The sequence below is a fragment of the Mustela lutreola genome, chromosome 2, assembly GCF_030435805.1.
Source record: "Mustela lutreola isolate mMusLut2 chromosome 2, mMusLut2.pri, whole genome shotgun sequence".
Lineage (NCBI taxonomy): Eukaryota > Metazoa > Chordata > Mammalia > Carnivora > Mustelidae > Mustela > Mustela lutreola.
In genome coordinates this window covers 116,102,771-116,117,614 of record NC_081291.1, presented here as the reverse complement: position 1 = coordinate 116,117,614, position 14,844 = coordinate 116,102,771, and positions in this window count along the sequence as shown.

Below are 14,844 nucleotides of genomic sequence, written 5' to 3'. Positions count from 1 at the left end.
CTATAAAGGAGTGTGCCGTTTCTATTACACACACACACACACACACACACACACACACACACACACACACAGAGTATTCCATTCCTAAGGATTTGTTTCAGTAAACAAGGTACATTAGGGGAAGTTAAACTGCTGTTACAGATAGACTTAAACAAGGTTCTTTGTATGAACTGCAAAAGGTTCACCAAAAAGACTGTGATTCGTACTTGGTTCTTATACCCTTTGTCTATGCTGGACATTACTTACGCTTATGCCTTAATATGCCATTCCTTCCTTCTTTTCTTTAATTTATTTATTCAAATATTATTTATTGAGCACCTGTTATATACCATACACCAAGCCAGCTATTTAGAATTCGGTGATGAACTATATCAGTAGTTTTCACATTTTTTTAAAACTAGACACCTGTGGTTTGTCTCCCTCCCGATCCCAACTTGTTTCATTTATTCTTTTCCTACCCCCCAAAACCTCTATGTTGCCTCTCAACTTCCTTATATCAGGGAGATCATATGATAATTGTCCTTCTCTGATTGACTTATTTTGCCAAGCATAATACCCTCTAGTTCCATCCATGTCATTGCAAATGGCAAGATTTCATTTCTTTTGAGGGCGGCATAGTATTCCATTGTATATATATATATACACCACATAATCTCACAAAACAAACCGAGGCAGAGGAGGGTAGGGAGAGGGTGGTTGGGTTACGGACATCAGGGAAGATATGTGCTATGGTGAGTGCTGTGAAGTGTGTAAACCTGGCGATTCACAGACCTACACCCCTGGGGCTAATAATACATTATATGTTAATAAAAAAATTAAAAAAAAAACAACAAAAAACTAGACACCTGTTATGTTAGCACTACCTTAAGTCAACATTTAATATTTTCTATCATATCATGAGATGTTAAAAAGGATGCAATCTCCAATTTATTATAAATTCTTACATTTTAAAATATAATTATTCCAATTTAATGATGGATTCTATATATGCTACCAATTTAATCATCACCATCACTAAACTTTCATCATTGATTATCACCAAACTATATAATCTCTCCTTTCACAGACTTATGTCACTTTTTTTTTAATAGAGGGGAAGGAGGAGCAGAGGGAGAGGGAGAATCCTGAGCAAGCTCACACCCAGTACACAGCCCAACACAGGGCTCCATCTCACGACCCTGAAATCATGTCTTGAACCAAAATCAAGAGTTGGGTAAATTTAAGCAATTGACCACCCAGCTGCCCTTACGTCATTCTTTCTTTAATCCCGAATCGTATTTCCATGTACACCCCCAAATGAATTTCATGCTGATACAATCTATTTTTATGCTTTATCCTGCTTCTTTATCCTGTCTTTTAATCTTACTCTATTATACTTGTATACAATAAATTGTTTTTAAATAATCTCCTTTGGCAATAAGGCTTTACATGTTAAACAACTATTCTGTATTGAGTGATTACTAAATTAGTAGTTCACGCTTGATCAAAACAATGTAATGAAATAGCAAATCTGGTAGATATGTATTAAAATTAAGTCGTAAAAATTTATCAAAAAGGAATCTGTCCATGATCCCTGGGTTGGGAGTGCTCTTGTTTTTCCATTAGTTCACTGTATGAAGGAGATAGGTTTTAATGTCAGTTTGAGTCCTAATTTTCAATTTTTGAGTAAATGCAAAAATGCACCATGGGACAGACAGTGCTAGCTGTCTACCAAATTCATTTTCTTCTTCTCCCATGGTAATAAGATTGCTGGCATAACATTGGCTAAACTATATTCCCCAGCATCCTTTGCTGTTGCTGTGCTCATTATCAATACATCGTCACTCAGCTCAAATTCATCCTTTTTGTTTGCTCTGTGAAATGAACTTGGGCCCCACATGCATTCTTTCTTTCCCAGGCGGCAGTGACACTTTGTCTGTAGAAAGCGCGGAGTGACCCTGAAGGAGAAAGGGTTTTACTTCCTTGTTGCTGTGTGCGGGCTCCAGAGGTTATCCCAACTTCTCTGGTACCTAGCTGATACTACTGATATACTTCATCAGTGAATTCTAAATAGCTGGCTTGGTGTATGGTATGTAATAGGTGCTCAATAAATATTTGAATAAACAAGTTAAAGAAAAGAAGGAGGAAATGGCATATTGAGGTATAAGCATAAGTAATGTCCAGTGTAGCCAAAGGGTATAAGAGCCAAGTATGAATCACAGTCTTTTTGGTGAACCTTTTGCAGTTCCTACAAATACCCTTAAAATATGCCTACTCTTTGCTTAAATGTCTATCTTGTAGGAATTTATCCAAAAGGCATAAAAGAACAGACTCTGATTACTGTATATACTTGTTCAATAGATCTTTTTTTTTAAAAAAGATTTTATTTATTTATTTGACAGACAGAGATCACAAGTAGGCAGAGGGCCAGGCAAAGAGAGAGAGAGAGAGGGGGGAAGCAGGCTCCCCGCTGAGCAGAGAGCACGATTTGGGGCTGGATCCCAGGACCCTGGAATCACGACCTTAGCAGAAGGCAGAGGCTTAACCCACTGAGCCACCCAGGTGCCCCTACTAGATCTTTCTTAATCACCTACTCTGTCTTGGAGATAAAGTTCTTAGCAAAGTATACAGGGTCCATGCTTTCAAGGACTTTATAGCCTATTGGGAAAGACAATCAACTAATCTTGCAAATGAATGAATAATTAAGAATTGTGAGAAGTGCTATGGGAAAAAAGATAGTGTGGGACAAGTGGATAATGGGAGGTGAGAGCAAAGCTAGGAAGGCGAGGAAACTGAAATTACTCACTTGTGAGAGCAGTTGATTGTTTTCCTCTGGGGTGACCTTTGAATTGAGATTGAAGCATTTGTTGAGGTTAAGCTGGAGGGATGGTTTTGAAGGCAATGTCACATTTTGGGTCCCAGGAATAGTTTGTGTCTTGCTGAAGCAGGAGGGGGTGAGGCAGGGTTGAAGCACCAGGAGGCCAGAGGGCTGGAACATCTACAATAAGAGAGAATGGGGCAAGATGGAGCTGAAGAGCTAGGCAAGGACCCACACTGTAAGGCCAAGTTAAGGACTTTGGTTTATCCCAAGAAATGACTAGAAATATTCTTTTGAGGACTACTTCACATGATCTAAAATGCAGACTTCAGGTGTTCAGTTTGCGCAGTGCTGACAGATGGACGCGTAACAACCATGGGAACCAACATCTAGAGCATTTCTTTTTTATTTATTTATTTATTTATTTATTTATTTATTTATTTATTTATTTTATAAACATATATTTTTATCCCCAGGTCTGTGAATCACCAGGTTTACACACTTCACAGCACTCACCAAATCACATACCCTCCCCAATGTCCATAATCCCACCCCCTTCTCCCCAACCCCCTCCCCCCGGCAACCCTCAGTTTGTTTTGTGAGATTAAGAGTCACTTATGGTTTGTCTCCCTCCCAATCCCATCTTGTTTCATTTATTCTTCTACCCATTTAAGCCTCCATGTTGCATCACCACTTCCTCATATCAGGGAGATCATATGATAGTTGTCTTTCTCTGCTTGACTTATTTCGCTAAGCATGATACGCTCTAGTTCCATCCACGTTGTTGCAAATGGCAAGATTTCATTTCTTTTGATGGCTGCATAGTATTCCATTGTGTATATATACCACATCTTCTTGATCCATTCATCTGTTGATGGACATCTAGGTTCTTTCCATAGTTTGGCTATTGTGGACATTGCTGCTATAAACATTCAGGTGCATGTGTCCCTTTGGATCACTACATTTGTATCTTTAGGGTAAATACCCAATAGTGCAATTGCTGGGTCATAGGGCAGTTCTATTTTCAACATTTTGAGGAACCTCCATGCTGTTTTCCAGAGTGGCTGCACCAGCTTGCATTCCCACCAACAGTGTAGGAGGGTTCCCCTTTCTCCGCATCCTCGCCAGCATCTGTCATTTCCTGACATGTTGATTTTAGCCATTCTGACTGGTGTGAGGTGATATCTCATTGTGGTTTTGATTTGTATTTCCCTGATGCCGAGTGATATGGAGCACTTTTTCATGTGTCTGTTCGCCATCTGGATGTCTTCTTTGCAGAAATGTCTGTTCATGTCTTCTGCCCATTTCTTGATTGGATTATTTGTTCTTTGGGTGTTGAGTTTGCTAAGTTCTTTATAGATTCTGGACACTAGTCCTTTATCTGATATGTCGTTTGCAAATATCTTCTCCCATTCTGTCAGTTGTCTTTTGATTTTGTTAACTGTTTCCTTTGCTGTGCAAAAGCTTTTGATCTTGATGAAATCCCAGTAGTTCATTTTTTCCCTTGCTTCCCTTGCCTTTTGCGTTGTTCCTAGGAAGATGTTGCTGCGGCAGAGGTCGAAGAGGTTGCTGCCCGTGTTCTCCTCAAGGATTTTGATGGATTCCTTTCGTACATTGAGGTCCTTCATCCATTTTGAGTCTATTTTTGTGTGTGGTGTAAGGAAATGGTCCAATTTCATTTTTCTGCATGTGGCTGTCCAATTTTCCCAGCACCATTTATTGAAAAGGCTGTCTTTTTTCCATTGGACATTCTTTCCTGCTTTGTCGAAGATTAGTTGACCATAGAGTTGAGGGTCTATTTCTGGGCTCTCTATTCTGTTCCATTGATCTATGTGTCTGTTTTTGTGCCAGTACCATGCTGTCTTGATGATGACAGCTTTGTAATAGAGCTTGAAGTCCGGAATTGTGATGCCACCAACATTGGCTTTCTTTTTCAATATCCCTTTGGCTATTCGAGGTCTTTTCTGGTTCCATATAAATTTTAGAATTATTTGTTCCATTTCTTTGAAAAAGATGGATGGTACTTTGATAGGAATTGCATTAAATGTGTAGATTGCTTTAGGTAGCATAGACATTTTCACAATATTTATTCTTCCAATCCAGGAGCATGGAACATTTTTCCATTTCTTTGTGTCTTCCTCAATTTCTTTCATGAGTACTTTATAGTTTTCTGAGTATAGATTCTGTGTCTCTTTGGTTAGGTTTATTCCTAGGTATCTTATGGTTTTGGATGCAATTGTAAATGGGATTGACTCCTTAATATCTCTTTCTTCTGTCTTGCTGTTGGTGTAGAGAAATGCAACTGATTTCTGTGCATTGATTTTATATCCTGACACTTTACTGAATTCCTGTATAAGTTCTAGCAGTTTTGGAGTGGAGTCTTTTGGGTTTTCCACATATAGTATCATATCATCTGCGAAGAGTGATAATTTGACTTCTTCTTTGCCGATTTGGATGCCTTTAATTTCCTTTTGTTGTCTGATTGCTGAGGCTAGGACCTCTAGTACGATGTTGAATAGCAGTGGTGATAATGGACATCCCTGCCGTGTTCCTGACCTTAGCGGAAAAGCTTTCAGTTTTTCTCCATTGAGAATGATATTTGCGGTGGGTTTTTCATAGATGGCTTTGATGATATTGAGGTATGTGCCCTCTATCCCTACACTTTGAAGAGTTTTGATCAGGAAGGGATGTTGTACTTTGTCAAATGCTTTTTCAGCATCTATTGAGAGTATCATATGGTTCTTGTTCTTACTTTTATTGATGTGTTGTATCACATTGACTGATTTGCGGATGTTGAACCAACCTTGCAGCCCTGGAATAAATCCCACTTGGTCGTGGTGAATAATCTTTTTAATGTACTGTTGAATCCGATTGGCTAGTATTTTGTTGAGTATTTTCGCATCTGTGTTCATCAAGGATATCGGTCTATAGCTCTCTTTTTTGGTGGGATCCTTGTCTGGTTTTGGGATCAAGGTGATGCTGGCCTCATAAAATGAGTTTGGAAGTTTTCCTTCCATTTCTATTTTTTGGAACAGTTTCAGGAGAATAGGAATTAGTTCTTCTTTAAATGTTTGGTAGAATTCCCCCGGGAAGCCGTCTGGCCCTGGGCTTTTGTTTGTTTGGAGATTTTTAATGACTGTTTCAATCTCCTTACTGGTTATGGGTCTGTTCAGGCTTTCTATTTCTTCATGGTTCAGTTGTGGTAGTTTATATGTTTCTAGGAATGCATCCATTTCTTCCAGATTGTCAAATTTATTGCCGTAGAGTTGCTCATAGTATGTTCTTATAATAGTTTGTATTTCTTTGGTGTTAGTTGTGATCTCTCCTCTTTCATTCATGATTTTATTTATTTGGGTCCTTTCTCTTTTCTTTTTGATAAGTCGGGCCAGGGGTTTATCAATTTTATTAATTCTTTCAAAGAACCAGCTCCTAGTTTCGTTGATTTGTTCTATTGTTTTTTTGGTTTCTATTTCATTGATTTCTGCTCTGATCTTTATGATTTCTCTTCTCCTGCTGGGCTTAGGGTTTCTTTCTTGTTCTTTCTCCAGCTCCTTTAGGTGTAGGGTTAGGTTGTGTACCTGAGACCTTTCTTGTTTCTTGAGAAAGGCTTGTACCGCTATATATTTTCCTCTCAGGACTGCCTTTGTTGTGTCCCACAGATTTTGAACCGTTGTATTTTCATTATCATTTGTTTCCATGATTTTTTTCAATTCTTCTTTAATTTCCCGGTTGACCCATTCATTCTTTAGAAGGATACTGTTTAGTCTCCATGTATTTGGGTTCTTTCCAAACTTCCTTTTGTGGTTGAGTTCTAGCTTTAGAGCATTGTGGTCTGAAAATATGCAGGGAATGATCCCAATCTTTTGATACCGGTTGAGTCCTGATTTAGGACCGAGGATGTGATCTGTTCTGGAGAATGTTCCATGTGCACTAGAGAAGAATGTGTATTCTGTTGCTTTGGGATGAAATATTCTGAATATATCTGTGATGTCCATCTGGTCCAGTGTGTCGTTTAAGGCCTTTATTTCCTTGCTGATCTTTTGCTTGGATGACCTGTCCATTTCAGTGAGGGGAGTGTTAAAGTCCCCTACTATTATTGTATTATTGTTGATGTGTTTCTTTGATTTTGTTATTAATTGGTTTATATAGTTGGCTGCTCCCACGTTGGGGGCATAGATATTTAAAACTGTTAGATCTTCTTGTTGGACAGACCCTTTGAGTATGATATAGTGTCCTTCCTCATCTCTTATTATAGTCTTTGGCTTAAAATCTAATTGATCTGATATAAGGATCGCCACTCCTGCTTTCTTCTGATGTCCATTAGCATGGTAAATTCTTTTCCACCCCCTCACTTTAAATCTGGAGGTGTCTTCGGGCTTAAAATGTGTTTCTTGGAGGCAACATATAGATGGGTTTTGTTTTTTTATCCATTCTGATACCCTGTGTCTTTTGACAGGGGCATTTAGCCCATTCACATTCAGGGTAACTATTGAGAGATATGAATTTAGTGCCATTGTATTGCCTGTAAGGTGACTGTTACTGTATATGGTCTCTGTTCCTTTCTGATCTACCACTTGTAGGCTCTCTCTTTGCTTAGAGGACCCCTTTCAATATTTCCTGTAGAGCTGGTTTGGTATTTGCAAATTCTTTCAGTTGTTGTTTGTCCTGGAAGCTTTTAATCTCTCCTTCTATTTTCAATGATAGCCTAGCTGGATATAGTATTCTTGGCTGCATGTTTTTCTCGTTTAGTGCTCTGAAAATATCATGCCAGCTCTTTCTGGCCTGCCAGGTCTCTGTGGATAAGTCAGCTGCCAATCTAATATTTTTACCATTGTATGTTACAGACTTCTTTTCCCGGGCTGCTTTCAGGATTTTCTCTTTGTCATTGAGACTTGTAAATTTTACTATTAGGTGACGGGGTGTGGGCCTATTCTTATTGATTTTGAGGGGCATTCTCTGAACCTCCTGAATTTTGATGCTCGTTCCCTTTGCCATATTGGGGAAATTCTCCCCAATAATTCTCTCCAGTATACCTTCTGCTCCCCTCTCACTTTCTTCTTCTTCTGGAATCCCAATTATTCTAATGTTGTTTCGTCTTATGGTGTCACTTATTTCTCGAATTCTCCCCTCGTGGTCCAGTAGCTGTTTGTCCCTCTTTTGATCAGCTTCTTTATTCTCTGTCATTTGGTCTTCTATATCACTAATTCTTTCTTCTGCCTCATTTATCCTAGCAGTGAGAGCCTCCATTTTTGATTGCACCTCATTAATAGCTTTTTTGATTTCAACTTGGTTAGATTTTAGTTCTTTTATTTCTCCAGAAAGGGCTTTTATATCTCTCGAGAGGGTTTCTCTAATATCTTCCATGCCTTTTTCGAGCCCGGCTAGAACCTTGAGAATTGTCATTCTGAACTCTAGATCTGACATATTACCGATGTCTGTATTGATTAGGTCCCTAGCCTTCGGTACTGCCTCTTGTTCTTTTTTTTGTGGTGAATTTTTACATCTTGTCATTTTGTCCAGATAAGAGTAAATGAAGGGGCAAGTAAAATACTAAAAGGGTGGCAACAACCCCAGGAAAATATGCTTTAGCCAAATTAGAAGAGATCCAAAATCGTGAGTGGGGAGAAAGGGGATAAAAAGAGGTTCAAAAAGGAAGAAAGAAAAAAGAAAAAAAAAAAAAAAAGAAAAAGAAAAGAAAAGAAAAGAATTTTTTTAAAAAAAGAAAACACCTAAGAAAAATGTAAAAAAATATATATATATATTAGATAAACTAGTAAAAAATCGTTAAAAAAGAAAAAGGTAACAGTTTAAAAAAAAAAAAAATTTTACCCGAAGGCGAGGAAAAAAAAAAAAAATGAAAAAGGAAAAAGAGAAAATTAAATTAACTGCAAGACTAAAAAAAATCACAGGAAAAAAGCCATGAGTTCCGTGCTTGGCTTTCTCCTCCTCTGGAATTCTGCTGCTCTCCTTGGTATTGAAACCGCACTCCTTGGTAGGTGAACTTGGTCTCGGCTGGATTTCTTGTTGATCTTCTGGGGGAGGGGCCTGTTGTAGTGATTCTCAAGTGTCTTTGCCCCAGGCGGAATTACACCGCCCTTACCCGGGGCCGGGGTGAGTAATCCGCTCGGGTTTGCTTTCAGGAGCTTTTGTTCCCTGAGCGCTTTCCGTAGAGTTCCAGAGGACGGGAATACAAATGGCGGCCTCCTGGTCTCCGGCCCGGAGGAGCCGAGAGCCCAGGGCCCCACTCCTCAGTGCGCCCTCAGAGAACAGCGCCCAGTTACTCCCGTCTGCCTGACCTCCGGCCGCGCTCCGAGCTCACCGAGCCTGCGACCGGTTCAAGGTAACACGGAGCTGCGAGCTTACTGTCGGCTCTGTCTCTGTAGCCGGCTTTCCCGTTCCAATACCCGCAAGCTCTGCGACACTCAGACACCCCCGATCCTTCTGTGACCCTGCGGGACCTGAGGCCACGCTGACCCCGCGTGGGCTTCGCCCCGGTTTAGCCTCTGGAGCGATGTCCCTCAGCGGAACAGACTTTTAAAAGTCCTGATTTTGTGCGCGGTTGCTCCGCCGCTTGCCGGGAGCCGGCCCCTCCCCCCGGGGTCTATCTTCCCGTCGCTTTGGATTCACTTCTCCGCCGGTCCTACCTTTCAGAAAGTGGTTGTTTTTCTGTTTCCAGAATTGCTGTTCTTCTTCTCTTCAATCTGCCGATGGATTTTCAGGTGTTTGCAATCTTTAGATAAGCTATCTAGCTGATCTCCGGCTAGCTGAAGCAGTCTCAGCTTGCTACTTCTCCGCCATCTTGACTCCTCCCCATCTAGAGCATTTCTATCACCACAGCCCATTCTTCTTCTTCTTCTCCTGCCCCTCCCTCCTCCTCCTCCCTCACCCCTCCCCCTCCCTCCTCCTCCTCCTCCTCCTCCTTCTCTTCCTTCTTCTCCGTTGCCTTCTTTTTTTAATTACTGAGTAGCGTTTTGTTCTGTGGATACCACAACCTGTTTATGGGATCCTCCCTGGATGGACACTTGGGTTGCTTTTGGTGGCTCTTGTGAATGAGGCTTCTCTAATGTTCTCACAGAGGTCTTCGTGAACACATTATCTTATCTCTCTGGGCTAAATACTCATGACTGGACTTGCTTGATCATCAGGTGGATGTCTGTTTACCTTCATAAGAAACCACCCATTTTCCAAAGGGGTCACCCCATTTTACACGCCCTCAGCACTGTATTCTCGCCAACATGTGGTGACATTAGGCTTTTTAAATTTTAGGTACTTCAGTGGTGTCGATGGGAAGTCTCAAGTGAGGGAGTGCCTTGGGCACTCTGACTAGAGTAGGGAGAAGGGGCTGGGGGAGGTAAGGATGGATGAAGTGAGGTGGGTTAGATAGTGATGGCAATAGTCCAGTGAGAGGTGGTTGTGGTTCAGTTATGGCAATGATGGTGGATGTGGATTTGAGAGATATCTGGGAGGTAAAATTAGTCAGAGTTGGTTGTTAATTGGGAACCCCAGAAAAACCCTCAGTTCTTGTTTTTATTTACTTGATTTTGGAGGATGGAGATCATTTGGCTTGGTTTTGGATATATATTTGTGGTGCCTTAATCTTTAGCAAAGGGACTGCTCAAAAATGTTATAGTACGAATGTACTGTGAAATACGATGCAGGCACTAACAATGATACTGTAAGAGAAAGACTTCCTGATCTGGAAAGATATTCAAAATATATTGTTTAAAAAATAAGTTACAAAACTATGTTCACTGTATAGCATGACCTTTTTTTCATAATTAAATACTAGTCCAGAGAAAAGGCATGTGGATGGAGCTCCAACTGGCTCAGTTGGTTAAGCAACCGGCTCTTGATTTTGGCTCAGGTCATGATCTCAGGGTCCTGGGATCCAGCTCCCTTTTGGGCTTCCCCCTAAGTGGGGAGTCTGCTAGAGGATTCTCTCTTTCTCTCCTTCTGCCCTGCCCCACTGCTGCTTGCACGCACACACACACACACACACACACTCTCTCTCTCTCTCTCTCTCTCTCTCTAATACATTAATTAATTAAAAAAAAAGAAAAGCCATGTGGAGGGATGTATGATAGAGGGTTTACTGTGACTTCTACGTGGAGTTTTCAGAATAGTTTTAAATTTGGGCTAAGGCTTTTTTCTGTTTTTCTACAAAGAACATATGCTAATTGTGTAATATGAAAAAGGTTATTTAAAAACACTTAACATTTCAAAAAAGGAAATTGAGGAGCACAGAACAAGAACAGAGTCCCACAGGAATGGCAAAGATGGTGATTACAGCAATGTAATCTCTCCTCCTCTAGCCCTGAATCACTCACCTAATATCTCCTGGGCAGGGCACCTGGCAGGGATGCCCAGGGCTCTTTCAGACTTTGAGAGTCAGGGAATCCAAGGGCTAGTGAGAGAGTCTGAGCTGAACTCAAGCCCAGGATTCAGAATCCATGGAGCCTTGGCTGATCCCTGCCTAAAACCTTCTTCGGATCATTCATGCACAAGTAATCCATGACCTCCATGTTGCTAATTCTTTCCTCACCCTACTGACAGGGAATCAGAATCACCCGCCGTATTGATTTCTCCTTTCTCCTGAAGATACTGTTCTGATCGTCCCTTCTTGACTAGCCACTTTCCCCCTTCTCTGATGGTTCTTTTCCATACCTCAACCTCTTAATCTTTAAGTCCTCAGGGCTCAGTCCTGGGAACTTTTCTTTTTTCTATCTAGACACATTCCCTTAGTGATCTCATCCAGCCTCAGCTTTAAATACACATTGATGACTTCTTTGTCTCTATGGTCTGGATCTCTCCCCTGAACTCCTGACTTGTATATCCAAATCAGTGTTCCCATTTGGTTTTCTAATAGGCATCTCAAAGTTAATGCGTTCAAAACAGGAGGCCCGTTCTTCTCCCCCTCCCACCCCCAATCTCTCCTCCTCTATCTCAGTAAGGAGCTGTAAATGGCAGCTTTGCCAAAAAACCTTGGAGCCATAACAGATTCCTCTCTTTCTCTCACTCTACACATCTAAAACCTATGGGCTCTACCAGACTATGGCCTCTTTGTGGCCTGGACCAAACCATGTGTCACCTCGCCTGCATTACTGTATAGCCCACGATACAGGCTTGGGCTTCCTTCCCTGTTCCCTATAATCTATTTTCAACTCTGCAGCCAGAGGGGTCCTTTCAAATACAGGTCAGATTATGTCACTTGTCTCTCAAAACCTCTGACAGCTAAACATTAAGAGAGCAAAGGTCAGTCTTTCGAGAGCCTGCCTGTCCCTAGATAATACAACCACAACTTCTTTCTGCCTTTCTCTCTCTGTGTGCCCCGGCGTATCTCACTCCCTCTGATGTGAGTCACAGGCCTTGCTATTCCTCAATATTCCTCAGTATTCAAAGTTCCAGGGCCTCGCATTTGCTCTTCCCTCTGTCCACATGCTTTTCCTTCAGCGATCCATCCGGGTATTTTACTTTTTTCAAGTCTTTACCCAGCCGTGAGGTCTTCCCTGACATCCCTGCTTAGAATCACAACCCCCACACTTCACCCTTCACTATTTCCCTTCCTTGCTTTATTTTTGCCGCAGTACTGAACACCATCTAAAGAACACCATCACTATGTGTTTCATGTGATTTTTACCCCCTCCCCCAAAGGCAAGATCCCTGAGAGCAAGAGACTTGCACCTCTTTTTGTCTTCCCACCACTGATCGCAGAGCTGTGCCTGGCATAGCACAGGCACAATTTACTGGATGAGTAATAGTTACAACTTGTATTCTAGTTTCACGTAGAAAACCATTTTCCCCACTAGCCTGTGAGCTGTTTAAGGGGAGGGTGGGTTTCCCTGTGTGACCCCCACGCCCTTCTCGAAGCATCTATTGCACTGTCTTATACAAAAGAGATGCTTGATAAATGTTGGTTAACAGAACGACGGAAGCAAAGAATCACCCACCTTAAGTATGGAGACCAAGGTCATCCAGGAGAGCCCTGCTAATGCGGGAAGTGGGCGTCGCCACCCCACATCCCTGCTCTGCTTTGCCTAAGCCCTTTGCCGGCGTTCCTGCCTCTGCCAACAGTTCCCAGCACACGGACCCCCGGGTCTATCCTCTGCTCTTCCTGGTGGGAAGTACCTTGAGGGGAAATGCCCGCCCTCCTCAGCCTCTGGTCAGTGTGGTCCGAAGAAGGCGGTGTCAGTGGCGTTTGTGACCGAGCCGCCGTGAGCCAGGGACTACACCGTTTATGGAGTCACTAAGGTACTACCGTGCCACGAACAGGGTTTTATTTGAAAAAGGCCATCCGAAGTCATTTATCTTCAGCATCCAGCAGTGCCTGGCTTCTAGCAGGTGCCCCGCAGAGGCCTGGGAAATGAACAAGCACATACCTTTAATGGTGGGACTCAGCTCATAACTTCCTCAGAAGTAATGACTTGAGAATGTTTTTAACTGTTAAACCTTTGCACACATGTGTATGTACACACACACACACACACACACACACACACACACACACACACACCTTGAACTCCCGAAGAAACTCCTCTCTCCCATACCTCCTAAAAGATCCAGAGGCATCGGCTTGTCAATGCACATGCTGACCTGGGGGGTAGGATCAGGATGGCTCTGAGATCATCGAGTTAATCCAGTCAGTCCCAGAGTTGGGGCCAGAACCCCCGTGTCTAGTCCTCTCCCCACTGCAGCCACTGTGAACATTCCAAGAAAGTACTTTGGGAGGCTTAACAGCCGTATTTTCAGATTCGATTTCAACAGAGTGTTACCATTTAAGAAAGCCTGCCAAAAAGATAATGGGGACGAAAAAGTGCTCTGTAAACTGTTAAGTGCCATCCAAAGGTGAGCTCTCTGAGGTTCACTGCGAAGGTCAACAAACAAGGCTTAGGTATGGATGCAGATCTTAAACCGGAGGAGCAGAAGCAAGGCTGATGGCTCAAGGACCAGCGTCTGGGACATCAGTGCATTTGCCGGGGTCAGGACCCAGCGTCTGGTCTGACCACCACTCTCACTTCCACCGCCTACTTTAAGTACAGTGCACTTATGCTAAATTAAATCAATGCTTACGTAAATATATGTGCTAAAACTGATGCTTTTCTGGCCTTTTACGAACCCTTTTGCTTATGTTCCAGAGGCCACACACGGAGCTCCAGCCACCTATACCACCAGGCAATGGATTGTCTAAGGGGTCCAACCATCTGGGTACATGAGTGTTTTTCTTCCACTTTCGTCTACGTTTGTCCCAGCTGCGTTAGAATTTAGATTCTGCACATACCCGGGCTCTCATGACTGCATTCTTTCACCCTCACACTACCTCTTTGTCATCTAACAACTGAGTAAGCATTGTCTGCCTGGCTTGGCTCACGAAAGGGGACCTCGATGAAGAGTAAACTTCACATTTTCTGGGCTTCCTTATCCTAGCGCCCAACGCTAGAAGGACGGCCCGGTGTTTGGTGACCTCCGGCATTAGGTTAACAATCTGGGTCCAGGCCCGGGTTGGATAATGAGCCCGTGAATAATGGGGAACTGATTGTCACAGACTTATCGTGGTGAAGCGGAGAGGCAGAGCTCGCCTTGTCCTGGGCTCCCCTGCCTTGTCCCCAGGCATCTCCTCTTAATCTGTCGAAGCTAATGGGTTTATGTGGCAGGCATTCAGGCCCCACAAGCTCCAATTCGAGCCGCTATGCACGGATTCAGTCTCAGATGTTTGTACACTTACAGGCTTGTAAAACAGTGAAAGACAGACGGTAGATAAATTTACAGAAAGCCTTCTGTTAAGAGGCCTGGAAAAAGGTTCTATTTATTTCTCTCCTGTAATGGGAGTCTTGAAAAGCCCAAAGGAAGGTGCAGAAAAACGTGAAAGAGTAACACGGCATGGCCTTGCCCCGCACCCAGCCAATTTTTCCTTCCACCACACCCCCACCCCCAACAATACATGCCCACGAGGAGGAGACACCCGGGAAGAAAAATTCCTTCTGCTGCACGGCCAGGAAAGAAACAGGCCAAGACTTTCCCAGGTCTTTGTTGTCATTCTCAAGGAACAGCCT